Source organism: Xenopus tropicalis, chromosome 3 (genome assembly GCF_000004195.4).
Source record: "Xenopus tropicalis strain Nigerian chromosome 3, UCB_Xtro_10.0, whole genome shotgun sequence".
NCBI lineage: Eukaryota > Metazoa > Chordata > Amphibia > Anura > Pipidae > Xenopus > Xenopus tropicalis.
In genome coordinates this window covers 138,057,701-138,069,788 of record NC_030679.2, presented here as the reverse complement: position 1 = coordinate 138,069,788, position 12,088 = coordinate 138,057,701, and the positions used below count along the sequence as shown (strand labels likewise).

General features: G+C 45.2%; 1 protein-coding gene across 1 annotated transcript in view; it reads right to left on the bottom strand.

Moving 5' to 3' along the window:
- Nucleotides 1-12,013, bottom strand: part of atg4d (autophagy related 4D, cysteine peptidase) — a 125,906-nt gene extending 113,893 nt beyond the window's left edge. The window contains exons 1-2 of the mRNA XM_031898013.1: nt 11,866-12,013; nt 9,382-9,746 (exon numbers count right to left, since the gene is read on the bottom strand). The gene's annotated coding sequence lies outside the window, so the exon portion shown is untranslated. The remainder of the gene's footprint in view (nt 1-9,381; nt 9,747-11,865) is intronic.
- Nucleotides 12,014-12,088: the final 75 nt, after the last annotated feature.

Genomic DNA, 12,088 nt, shown 5'->3' with positions numbered 1-12,088 from the left:
CCTTATTGGGGGCAGAACAGTCCTATTGGGTTTATTTAATGGTTAAATGATTCCCTTTTCTCTGTAATAATAAAACAGTACCTGTACTTGATCCCAACTAAGATATAATTACCCCTTATTGGGGGCAGAACAGCCCTATTGGGTTTATTTCATGGTTAAATGATTCCCTTTTCTCTGTAATAATAAAACAGTACCTGTACTTGATCCCAACTAAGATATAATTACCCCTTATTGGGGCAGAACAGCCCTATTGGGTTTATTTAATGGTTAAATGATTCCCTTTTCTCTGTAATAATAAAACAGTACCTGTACTTGATCCTAACTAAGATATAATTACCCCTTATTGGGGGCAGAACAGCCCTATTGGGTTTATTTCATGGTTAAATGATTCCCTTTTCTCTGTAATAATAAAACAGTACCTGTACTTGATCCCAACTAAGATATAATGAATCCTTATTGGATGCAAAACAATCCTGTTAGGTTTAAATGATGTTTAAATGATTTTTTAGTTGGCGTAAGGTATGGAGATCCAAATTACGGAAAGATCCCTTATCCGGAAAGCCCCAGGTCCCGAGCATCCTGGATAACAGGTCCTATACCTGTATTATTATGGAAATGCCAGGGGGCAGTGCCAGTGCTTGTGTAGGTAGGCTCCTTGATCCCCCCAGGCTGTTCTACACATTCTGGTTTATTGCATCGCCCACAGCATATATACAATAAATGGCTGGCGGGGGTTAATGATGGACAGGCCACCCACATGAAGTCACCTACTGTATATGATAGGGATATTAGAAGACATTGAGGATTTCTGTGACCATATAAAGGCACAAGGCTGCAGGCTGAGTTATACAGGGAACTCTGAGTATCACTCATGTATTATAAGGGATAATGTACCCCCTACTGTAAATGATAAGGATATTAGCAGTCACTGAGGGATTCTGTGCCCATATAAAGGCACAAGGCTGCAGGCTGAGTTATACAGGGAACTCTGAGTATCACTCATGTATTATAAGGGATAATGTACCCCCTACTGTAAATGATAAGGATATTAGAAGTCACTGAGGGGTTCTGTGCCCATATAAAGGCACAAGGCTGCAGGCTGAGTTATACAGGGAACTCTGAGTATCACTCATGTATTATAAGGGATAATGTACCCCCTACTGTAAATGATAAGGATATTAGCAGTCACTGAGGGGTTCTGTGCCCATATAAAGGCACAAGGCTGCAGGCTGAGTTATACAGGGAACTTTGAGTATCACCCATGTATTATAAGGGATAATGTACCCCCTACTGTAAATGATAAGGATATTAGAAGTCACTGAGGGGTTCAGAGACCATATAAAGACTTATAAGTGCCAAAAGAAAGTAACCGCCCATGCAACTGCATCCAATTTTCACACAATTTTGGTAATTCTGGCAAATCAGAAGCAAGTGTTGTAGGCGCTCACTGCGCGCTAATGTGTGTGGGTGTCATAATGTATAGTTACACTAGGTGGCACCCATGGGAATATGAGACCCTTTTTTCTGGCATAGTTCTTATCACTTGATAAATGATGATTCACATGGAAACTACAAAGCTATGATTTAATAAATTAAATGTCAGAATATATTAGTGTCTTCTAGTGAAACTGCCTGGGAGGGTCACAGTGTAAAAATCTGATCAAGAACAATACAAACAAATATATCATAACACTGGGAATTGCTGGGAGCCAATGTCATTAGGCCCCCTATGCCTCCTGGGCCCCTCACTGGTGGGGTTGATGCGAGTGCGTCACAAAGTGGGAGGGGCATCGCTTGCATTTCTTGGCCTGAACCCAAATGACTCGCCCATTACCAGTGAAAATAAAATAGCTTGGTTGTTTTTGTGTTCAACCACTATAGAGAGATTAACTCCAATTTTTGGGGTTGTTTTTGTACCTGGAGGGGTTGAGTAGGCAGCTTCTAACAGCCCCCTGTGTTAGAGTCCTGTGCAGAACCAATTTTTGAAACCCCAACCCAACCTGGACCCATGGCCTCCAACCCATGACCAGCATTTCTACCCACATGGAGCCACTACACGACCTGACCCACAACTGCATAATCCACAACCCACTGGCCACCATTAAACAGGACGTGGTCGTGTTTAATGTTTAAAAAAAGTTTAATGGAGTAAAATATAGATAATATAATAGAAAATAGAAAATACAGATAAGACCCATAACCCAACCCACAGACCTGCTTCTATACACACATCTAGATATTCTACCCGCAACCCTCAGGGTACCCACTTTTCTTGCAGGTAACCCAACCTGCAGCAGGACGCTATCCCTTCTACCCATGTGTGTTCCAAGTTAGCTAAATACACCAAAACATGTCACCCTCTGTTGCCCAGTACTTTAAAGTCACGAGACTGTAGGGGATTATATTCGGATCAGTGGCAACGAAGGATTCAGGCAATGAAAATCTTGCCAAATTTGTTGAGAAACTGAAATATGGCCTCGGTTTCCCTGTAATAATAAAACAGTACCTGTACTTGATCCCAACTAAGATATAATTACCCCTTATTGGGGGCAGAACAGCCCTATTGGGTTTATTTAATGGTTAAATGATTCCCTTTTCTCTGTAATAATAAAACAGTACCTGTACTTGATCCCAACTAAGATATAATTACCCCTTATTGGGGGCAGAACAGCCCTATTGGGTTTATTTAATGGTTAAATGATCCCCTTTTCTCTGTAATAATAAAACAGTACCTGTACTTGATCCCAACTAAGATATAATTACCCCTTATTGGGGCAGAACAGCCCTATTGGGTTTATTTCATGGTTAAATGATTCCCTTTTCTCTGTAATAATAAAACAGTACCTGTACTTGATCCCAACTAAGATATAATTACCCCTTATTGGGGGCAGAACAGCCCTATTGGGTTTATTTCATGGTTAAATGATTCCCTTTTCTCTGTAATAATAAAACAGTACCTGTACTTGATCCCAACTAAGATATAATTGCCCCTTATTGGGGGCAGAACAGTCCTATTGGGTTTATTTCATGGTTAAATGATTCCCTTTTCTCTGTAATAATAAAACAGTACCTGTACTTGATCCCAACTAAGATATAATTACCCCTTATTGGGGCAGAACAGCCCTATTGGGTTTATTTAATGGTTAAATGATCCCTTTTCTCTGTAATAATAAAACAGTACCTGTACTTGATCCCAACTAAGATATAATTAATCCTTATTGGGGGCAGAGCAATCCTATTGGATTGTTTAAATGATTTTTTAGTAGATTTAAGGTATGGAGATCCAAATTACAGAAAACCCCAGGTCCTGAGCATTCTGGATAACAGGTCCCATACCTGTATTTACAAACTGCCTGCAAAACAGTACCTACTAATAGTATGTTTTGTGGAAGAATGGTCAGTAAAGTTCCAGTGAAACAATTCTGGCAGTTACCCATATGACAGCCTTACAATCCTTATTTTATTATAGGCCTTTAGGTTACATGCAGGCCCAGACTGGGCTTCAAAATAGGCCCTGGCATTTCAAGTACACAGAGGCCCAAACAGCCCCCCCCAGCAGCCCAATAAATAGTGAGTGTCTATGGCATCTTACAGCAGCCCCTCTGGCATTTGCCAGAACCCACAGATTGCCAGTCCGGGCCTGATTTTCAGTACACAGAGGCCCAAACAGCCCCCCAGCAGCCCAATAAATAGTGAGTGTCTATGGCACCTTACAGCAGCCCCTCTGGCATTTGCCCGAACCCACAGATTGCCAGTCCGGGCCTGATTTTCAGTACACAGAGGCCCTAACAGCCCCCCCAGCAGCCCAATAAATAGTGACTGTCTATGGCACCTTACAGCAGCCCCTCTGGCATTTGCCTGAACCCACAGATTGCCAGTCTGGGCCTGATTTTCAGTACACAGAGGCCCAAACAGCCCCCCATAGGCCCAATAAATAGTGAGTGTCTATGGCACCTTACAGCAGCCCCTCTGGCATTTGCCTGAACCCACAGATTGCCAGTCCGGGCCTGATTTTCAGTACACAGAGGCCCAAACAGCCCCCCATAGGCCCAATAAATAGTGAGTGACTATGGCACCTTACAGCAGCCCCTCTGGCATTTGCCTGAACCCACAGATTGCCAGTCCGGGCCTGATTTTCAGTACACAGAGGCCCAAACAGCCCCCCAGCAGCCCAATAAATAGTGACTGTCTATGGCACCTTACAGCAGCCCCTCTGGCATTTGCCTGAACCCACAGATTGCCAGTCCGGGCCTGATTTTCAGTACACAGAGGCCCAAACAGCCCCCCATAGGCCCAATAAATAGTGAGTGCCTATGGCACCTTACAGCAGCCCCTCTGGCATTTGCCTGAACCCACAGATTGCCAGTCCGGGCCTGATTTTCAGTACACAGAGGCCCAAACAGCCCCCCATAGGCCCAATAAATAGTGAGTGTCTATGGCACCTTACAGCAGCCCCTCTGGCATTTGCCTGAACCCACAGCTTGCCAGTCCGGGCCTGCAAGGGAGCTGGGCTAGAAAAGGACCCTCGTCCATCAAGTCTATTACTTGGCTAAACCCTACCTAATTGCTACCTCTACATACTAATATTATCCTTTATTTATAAATGCTGAAAAGAGAGGGACTAATTGCCCCGCTAAAAAGTTGCAGTGTCTATATTTTACACTGAGGTTAGTTGCCACAACTGGGAGTTTCTTAAAAGTTGTGATGACTTATCGGCTATACTTATCTGTCTTCGCCCTTAAGGGTGATAGCAGGGAGATTAGTCGGCTGCCATACATCTGTGCTACCGTGGGCGAGGAAACTTTGGGCAACTTCAGAAAAACTAAGCAATGCCTATGTTTTCCCACAGCAATTTACATTATTGCCAGTGAGACTTGTGGCCCACTGTAGCGCAGATTTAGCGTGGGCGACAAATCTCCCCATGTTGCATGCCCATTATAAAGAGCTGTACATAGACTGTATTTATTGTTTAGGTCACATTACTTGGGAGATATGGCTGTATATGAGTGTATATGGAAAAGATGCTTTAAATTACATCTTTTATTAGGCAAAAGTACATGTCTGGGTTTAAATCCACTGTAACCCCCCCAAAGCCGTATAGAGAGGGGGGTGTTCAACATCTGACAAACTAGGAAGTGTGAGTGAGAGAAACCTGTCGGCTGATTGCTGACTCACACGGCCCTGTCATTTATATCAGTCCTTCCTTGTAACCCGAGGGTAAAAGTGCAGCACGGAGCAATACTGTATGTAGCGTGTCACCCTGGTTACATGTACATATGGGTTTATTTGTATAAGGAATAGCATATACCCCTATAACCATATTAAGGTTATAAAAAACTCCAAGGTGACTTCTAATAGCCTTATATTTTACAACAGGGGGTGCAGTAGCAGTGTAGACACAGGTTGTAAAAGTCATGTGACATTAACAAGCAGGGCTGATGACATTATTTCTAGATCTTATGGATCTTAGGAAGTCTAGGTGTGTGACCAAGCCCGGACTGGCAATCTGTGGGTTCAGGCAAATACCAGAGGGGCTGCTGTAAGGTGCCATAGTCCCTCACTATTTATTGGGCCTATGGGGGTCTGTTTGGGTCTCTGTGTACTGAAAATCAGGCCCGGACTAGCAATCTGTGGGTTCAGGCAAATGCCAGAGGGGCTGCTGTAAGGTGCCATAGACACTCACTATTTATTGGGCCTATGGGGGGCTGTTTGGGCCTCTGTGTACTGAAAATCAGGCCCGGACTGGCAATCTGTGGGTTCAGGCAAATGCCAGAGGGGCTGCTGTAAGGTGCCATAGACACTCACTATTTATTGGGCCTATGGGGGGCTGTTTGGGCCTCTGTGTACTGAAAATCAGGCCCGGACTGGCAATCTGTGGGTTCAGGTAAATGCCAGAGGGGCTGCTGTAAGGTGCCATAGTCACTCACTATTTATTGGGCTGCTGGGGGGGCTGTTTGGGCCTCTGTGTACTGAAAATCAGGCCCGGACTGGCAATCTGTGGGTTCAGGCAAATGCCAGAGGGGCTGCTGTAAGGTGCCATAGACAGTCACTATTTATTGGGCTGCTGGGGGGCTGTTTGGGCCTCTGTGTACTGAAAATCAGGCCCGGACTGGCAATCTGTGGGTTCAGGCAAATGCCAGAGGGGCTGCTGTAAGGTGCCATAGTCACTCACTATTTATTGGGCTGCTGGGGGGGCTGTTTGGGCCTCTGTGTACTGAAAATCAGGCCCGGACTGGCAATCTGTGGGTTCAGGCAAATGCCAGAGGGGCTCCTGTAAGATGCCATAGTCACTCACTATTTATTGGGCCTATGGGGGGCTGTTTGGGCCTCTGTGTACTGAAAATCAGGCCGGACTGGCAATCTGTGGATTCTGACAAATGCCAGAGGGGCTGCTGTAAGGTGTATATTGTATTTGTTTCTGGACTTTTCGTTAAAAAGACTGCAAATTTTTCAAAATACAGGTAGCTGAAATTTCATATCCCTGTAGTCACGCCAGCAGGGGTAGCTTTGCAGGACGAACAGAAGGGGTACCTGGAGAATAAAAAAAGTGCAATTCTGAGAAGTTATTGGCCGGCTTCCAAGCGCCCGTTTCCAAAGAAATGTTATTTCCAAGCAGGTCTCTATACCTAAGGCAGTAAATATAAACCAGGCGGCACAGTGTGAACTCTCAATATACAGAGAATATAATGAGAGCTACACACCCAGTGAGTGTAAAGAGCGCTCACCCCTTGCCCTAAGCATCTTTATACATTATAAATATAACTGTTATGGAAAGCAGCATCAGTCTTGCTGTTTATATACTCTGCACTACTGGTTCTGACTCCTGAAACAATGTAGAAGAAGCCAACAGAGAATGGGCTTAACAAGCATTACTTTCAGCTGCAGTTACACAGGATTTCAAACCAGTATATCTGTGCAATGAATGGGAAGACTCTTGCAAATCATCGCTGATGTTTCAGATGTATAATATGTGAGTTTTGGCCATCAGTGACCTCCATCGGGCACAGCGATGCCAACCTCGCAAAGGTGAGGCTTTTCCTATGCTCCTGTTATATACCCAGGCCATACCCTGTTCCAACCTGATTATACAGCCTTTTATACCCCTAACCCCTCCCCAGTTCTGCCCCTGCCAGGTGCATAAATCCAGATATAAATAAAGTGGATTGATAGGTCTGCATACAAAACAGGATTTATTTGGGCAAGTCCCATGGTCTAAAATTATGCCACCAACCTGATTATACAGCCTTTTATACCCCTAACCCCTCCCCAGTTCTGCCCCTGCCAGGTGCATAAATCCAGATATAAATAAAGTGGATTGATAGGTCTGCATACAAAACAGGATTTATTTGGGCAAGTCCCATGGTCTAAAATTATGCCACAAACTTCCTCCTTGGAACAATGGAAACATTTAGCTCACAGTGTGCTTTGAGCCGCTCTGCATCATGTGATCTGATCAATATGAAAGAATAGTTCTGCTTCATATGTTAGTAGAATTTAGCCAGCAGTATACAACATGCAGTTTGTCTTCATTTTCTTACATTTTTTTTGTGGGTTTTGACATTCTTGGTATTACAACTGCTTTATGGTTGCTAGGGCTTAATTACCCAAGCAACCATGCGGCAGTCTGGAAGTCAAAATTAAGGCCTGAGATGATAGATATGTAATTAAGAAATAAAAAATTGTTCAATTAGTGATGCGAGGGTTAACAAAAACAAACTACCCTATCCCACCTGCTCCTAATCTGCACCCACCCCAAACCCTGCAAGCTGTGTGCATTTATACACCTTTGCCCAACCGGCCTAACCCTGACATCACCAAAGGGGGTGGAGCCATGGTCAGACTGGGATGTGCAAGGCACACCAGGGCTGCCACATCAGGGGTCCCTGCCGCCCACCCAGTACCCTCCCTCCCTGAGCTTGCGTACATTATTGGGGTTGAGTCAATAAGGCCCTTGGGGGCCAGAGCCCACCAGATTTTTTTCCCAGTGCCCCGTCGGCCCAGTCAGCAGATGTGAGTCTATAAATACAAACTGCTAGAGGAAGTGGAGCATAGTAAAGTCCTGACCCTCAGTGGAAATGTGAATGCCGGCCCGAACTCGATTGATTAAAAAAACATCTTACGCAATAAATAAAGAAGACCAATGAAAGGGTTGCTTAGAATAGTTCCTCCTATAACTTACTGAAGTTACTATAACAGTCAACAACCCCTTTAACATGAAATATATGTAGCTGAATATTAATCAGTTCAGATCCCTGTTTCCTGTGCATCGGAATTAATCAGCCCTGTAGCATGTGTATTTTATAGGTTAGGTCAACCTTGCAGTTCAATTCCCACCTACGGAATCCATTATCCGCAGAGTAAGGAACAAGTTCCCATATGTTGCATTACCTCTGTGTGGTTATATTGTCTCCACTGCATAAAGAACTTTTAGCCTAATTCATTTTATAGGTTTTAGTTGCCCTTTATGTGCAGGAAATCTAGTAGTAGTTAAAAAAAAACAGTCTGACACTAAAATGAGAACAGATAAGTCTAACTCATTTTGTAAAGTTTATGTGCCGGTGTGCCATGTCCATGGGCGAGGGTGCTTCCGGCATCTCCAGCGGGTTGGACTTGAATTTCTGGATCACACTCTCTGTGTACAACTGAATGTTCATTAGCAAGGTCTGTGAGGTATTTAGCACCATGGGCTGTTTTGCAACATGACTCAGATCTTAGGTATTTAGCAGAGATCATGAGTCACGAGCCAAGACAAGAGCCTTCACATACCTGGAGAAGCCTTAGAACTGTTTCCTCGTCTGGAAAACAGAATGGAAAAAAGGAATACCTAAACAAGACCTGCCGCAAAGTTATTTCCAATGCCTTGCTGAGCTTTCTTATCACTAGGGATCCCATAAATTGATTAAGGTGTGCTACACAATGGACAAACCAGCTAATTGTAGCCCCAGGTGCAAGCTGAACCCTCAGCCAGGGTAAAACAATATCCAGGATAAAATGAAAAAACAGCAGCACTCCGGAAATGTTGTAGAAAAAAGTGACTTTACTCAAGTGCACACAGCAACGTTTCGGGCATAAACCAGCCCTTTATCAAGCCTCTTGATAAAGGCTTGATAAAGGGCTGGTTTATCCGAAACGTTGCTGTGTGCACTTGAGTAAAGTCACTTTTTTCTACAACATTTCCGGAGTGCTGCTGTTTTTTCATTTTATCCTAGGGATCCCATAAAGGGCTCAGGGATCTCTGACCACTGTGGTCTGAATGCTCAGTTAGTATCAAAGCCATAAAGCAGGGCAGAACGGCTGTTTTGTGAAAGAAAGGAAGCAGGCTTAAACCACTTCATTACAAACCCCAATAATAATATAAAAAAAAGAAATAACTTTACTTACATTTGAAGAAAATCTTTCCTTTTTGCGGTTCCATGTTCTACACTCTGCTGTATTAGAGAGCAATCTAAAGCCAACAAAGGTGAAGCAGGTCCCATTCACTAAGGTACAAATGCGAATCACGAAATCCAATTATTTCTGATGATCAAAAATGACACGAGATTTCTAAATGAAAATTTCGTACTTATGATCCGAAAGTTCCGGAGTTTTTGTATTGAAACGATCGTATACGTATTGGCGATCCGATAGTCATGAAATGTTTGTATCCCAGCGGTCGTAAACGGCGCGAAACCCTTTCTGACTTTGAAACTTCAATGCATGATTTGGGAAGCCTTCCATAGGACTCAACGGCACTCTGCAGCTCCAACCTGGCCAAAAGAAAGTTAAGATACTAAAGCTTGAATGAATCTGAAACTTTCGTACACAAATTGACGCGCAAATTGTTGCAAAGTACAAAAAAGTAGCGGAAATTAACGGAAGGGTCACAGAAAATACGCACAGTTTGAAAAAATACTAATTTGGAACCAATTGTACATTGATAAATGGGTCCCTAAGTGTTCATGTTACGCTTATAGGGAATGGTTTTGTTATAATATTGAGAGTGGAATATGTAAGGATAGCAACGTCACCATTCACAAGTCCAGCTCCGTGTTTTCCCTAGACCAGTGCGATGTACACTTAATGCCACCCATCTTCTCAGTGCCACTTGCCTTTCTGTGTGCTGCCCAGCAGCACACAGAAAGCCTGAGATACTCCTGCTCTCTGGGTTCCCACCTGACTGTGGCCCTGCAAAGTGCCAGCTATGACTAATGTGGCCTAGGCATTTTATTTAATTAACCCAAAGATATCAATCAGGCGTTTGGTCCTGATCGCATTCCCAGCTGTGCCTATATCTAGCAGGGAAGGCCCAGACTGGCAATCTGTGGCTTCTGGCCAATGCCAGAGGGGCTACTGTAAGGTGCCATAGTCACTCACTATTTATTGGGCCTATGGGGGGCTGTTTGGGCCTCTGTGTACTGAAAATCAGGCCCAGACTGGCAATCTGTGGGTTCAGGCAAATGCCAGAGGGGCTGCTGTAAGGTGCCATAGACACTCACTATATATTGGGCCTATGGGGGGGCTGTTTGGGCCTCTGTGTACTGAAAATTAGGCCCGGACTGGCAATCTGTGGGTTCAGGCAAATGCCAGAGGGGCTGCTGTAAGGTGCCACAGACACTCACTATTTATTGGGCCTATGGGGGGCTGTTTGGGCCTCTGTGTACTGAAAATCAGGCCCGGACTGGCAATCTGTGGGTTCAGGCAAATGCCAGAGGGGCTGCTGTAAGATGCCATAGACACTCACTATTTATTGGGCCTATGGGGGGCTGTTTGGGCCTCTGTGTACTGAAAATCAGGCCCAGACTGGCAATCTGTGGGTTCAGGCAAATGCCAGAGGGGCTGCTGTAAGGTGCCATAGACACTCACTATTTATTGGGCCTATGGGGGGCTGTTTGGGCCTCTGCCAGTCTGGGCCTGATTTTCAGTACACAGAGGCCCAAACAGCCCCCCATAGGCCCAATAAATAGTGAGTGTCTATGGCACCTTACAGCAGCCCCTCTGGCATTTGCCTGAACCCACAGATTGCCAGTCTGGGCCTGATTTTCAGTACACAATCTGTGGGTTCAGGCAAATGCCAGAGGGGCTGCTGTAAGATGCCATAGACAGTCACTATTTATTGGGCCTATGGGGGGGCTGTTTGGGCCTCTGTGTACTGAAAATCAGGCCCAGACTGGCAATCTGTGGGTTCAGGCAAATGCCAGAGGGGCTGCTGTAAGGTGCCATAGACACTCACTATTTATTGGGCTGTTTGGGCCTCTGGGAACTTAAAATGCCAGGGTCTATTTTGAATCCCAGTCAGGGTCGGACTGGGCCACTGGGAAAAATACTGGTGGGCCGACGTGTAAAACGTATGCATGCTCAGAGGCGGGCATCGGGCTGGGGGACCCTGCCAGGTGAGGGGGGGTGCGGGGGACACGGCCGGGCGGGGGCAGCGGCCTCGGTGGGCCCTGCACCCCCCAGTCCAACCCTGATCCCAGTCCAGACCTGTAGCAGGGTCACATGATCACTTGAAAATTCAGGGACAGGGCTAGAAAATTGTATTTCAGTTTAATTTAAAGGCATCAGTGCTGCCCTGTAACATGTACTAATTAGACCTGTCCCCTGAACTCTCAAGCGATCTGTTTATCCGAGGTGATCTCTGGTTTGTGGCAGCTGTACCTTACAGGGCTGGAAATAAATGGTGCAGGTTCAGGCAGCTAATAATATGGCGACTCCTGACTAAAAAGACACGTCTTTCAGTAGCTTCGAGGGTGGGCGGAAACGCTCCTAAACGCTCCCCTGTGATCTAAAGGCCAACTATATATACCCGCCACTTCAGGCATTTTGTCACAGGAACGGCTTGGAATAATGTCTGCGCCATAGCCATGGGCAACGCACTACACTACTTACCACTAAAACATACATACACGTCTCTCCCCCGCCCTTTAGGTAACACTTTTACGCAATAAGCCAAGCACTTTGTTGTTTAATGCGCAACAGGTGACGCTATAGTTGGCCGGGAGCTGAACCAGAGCCGCAGGTCTCCCCGCTCCGCTGAGCTCTCTCTCCTCACTTTACTTTCACTTCCCTAAACAGTCACCTAAGCAGCGCCCCGCAGCCAATCACAGCCGCC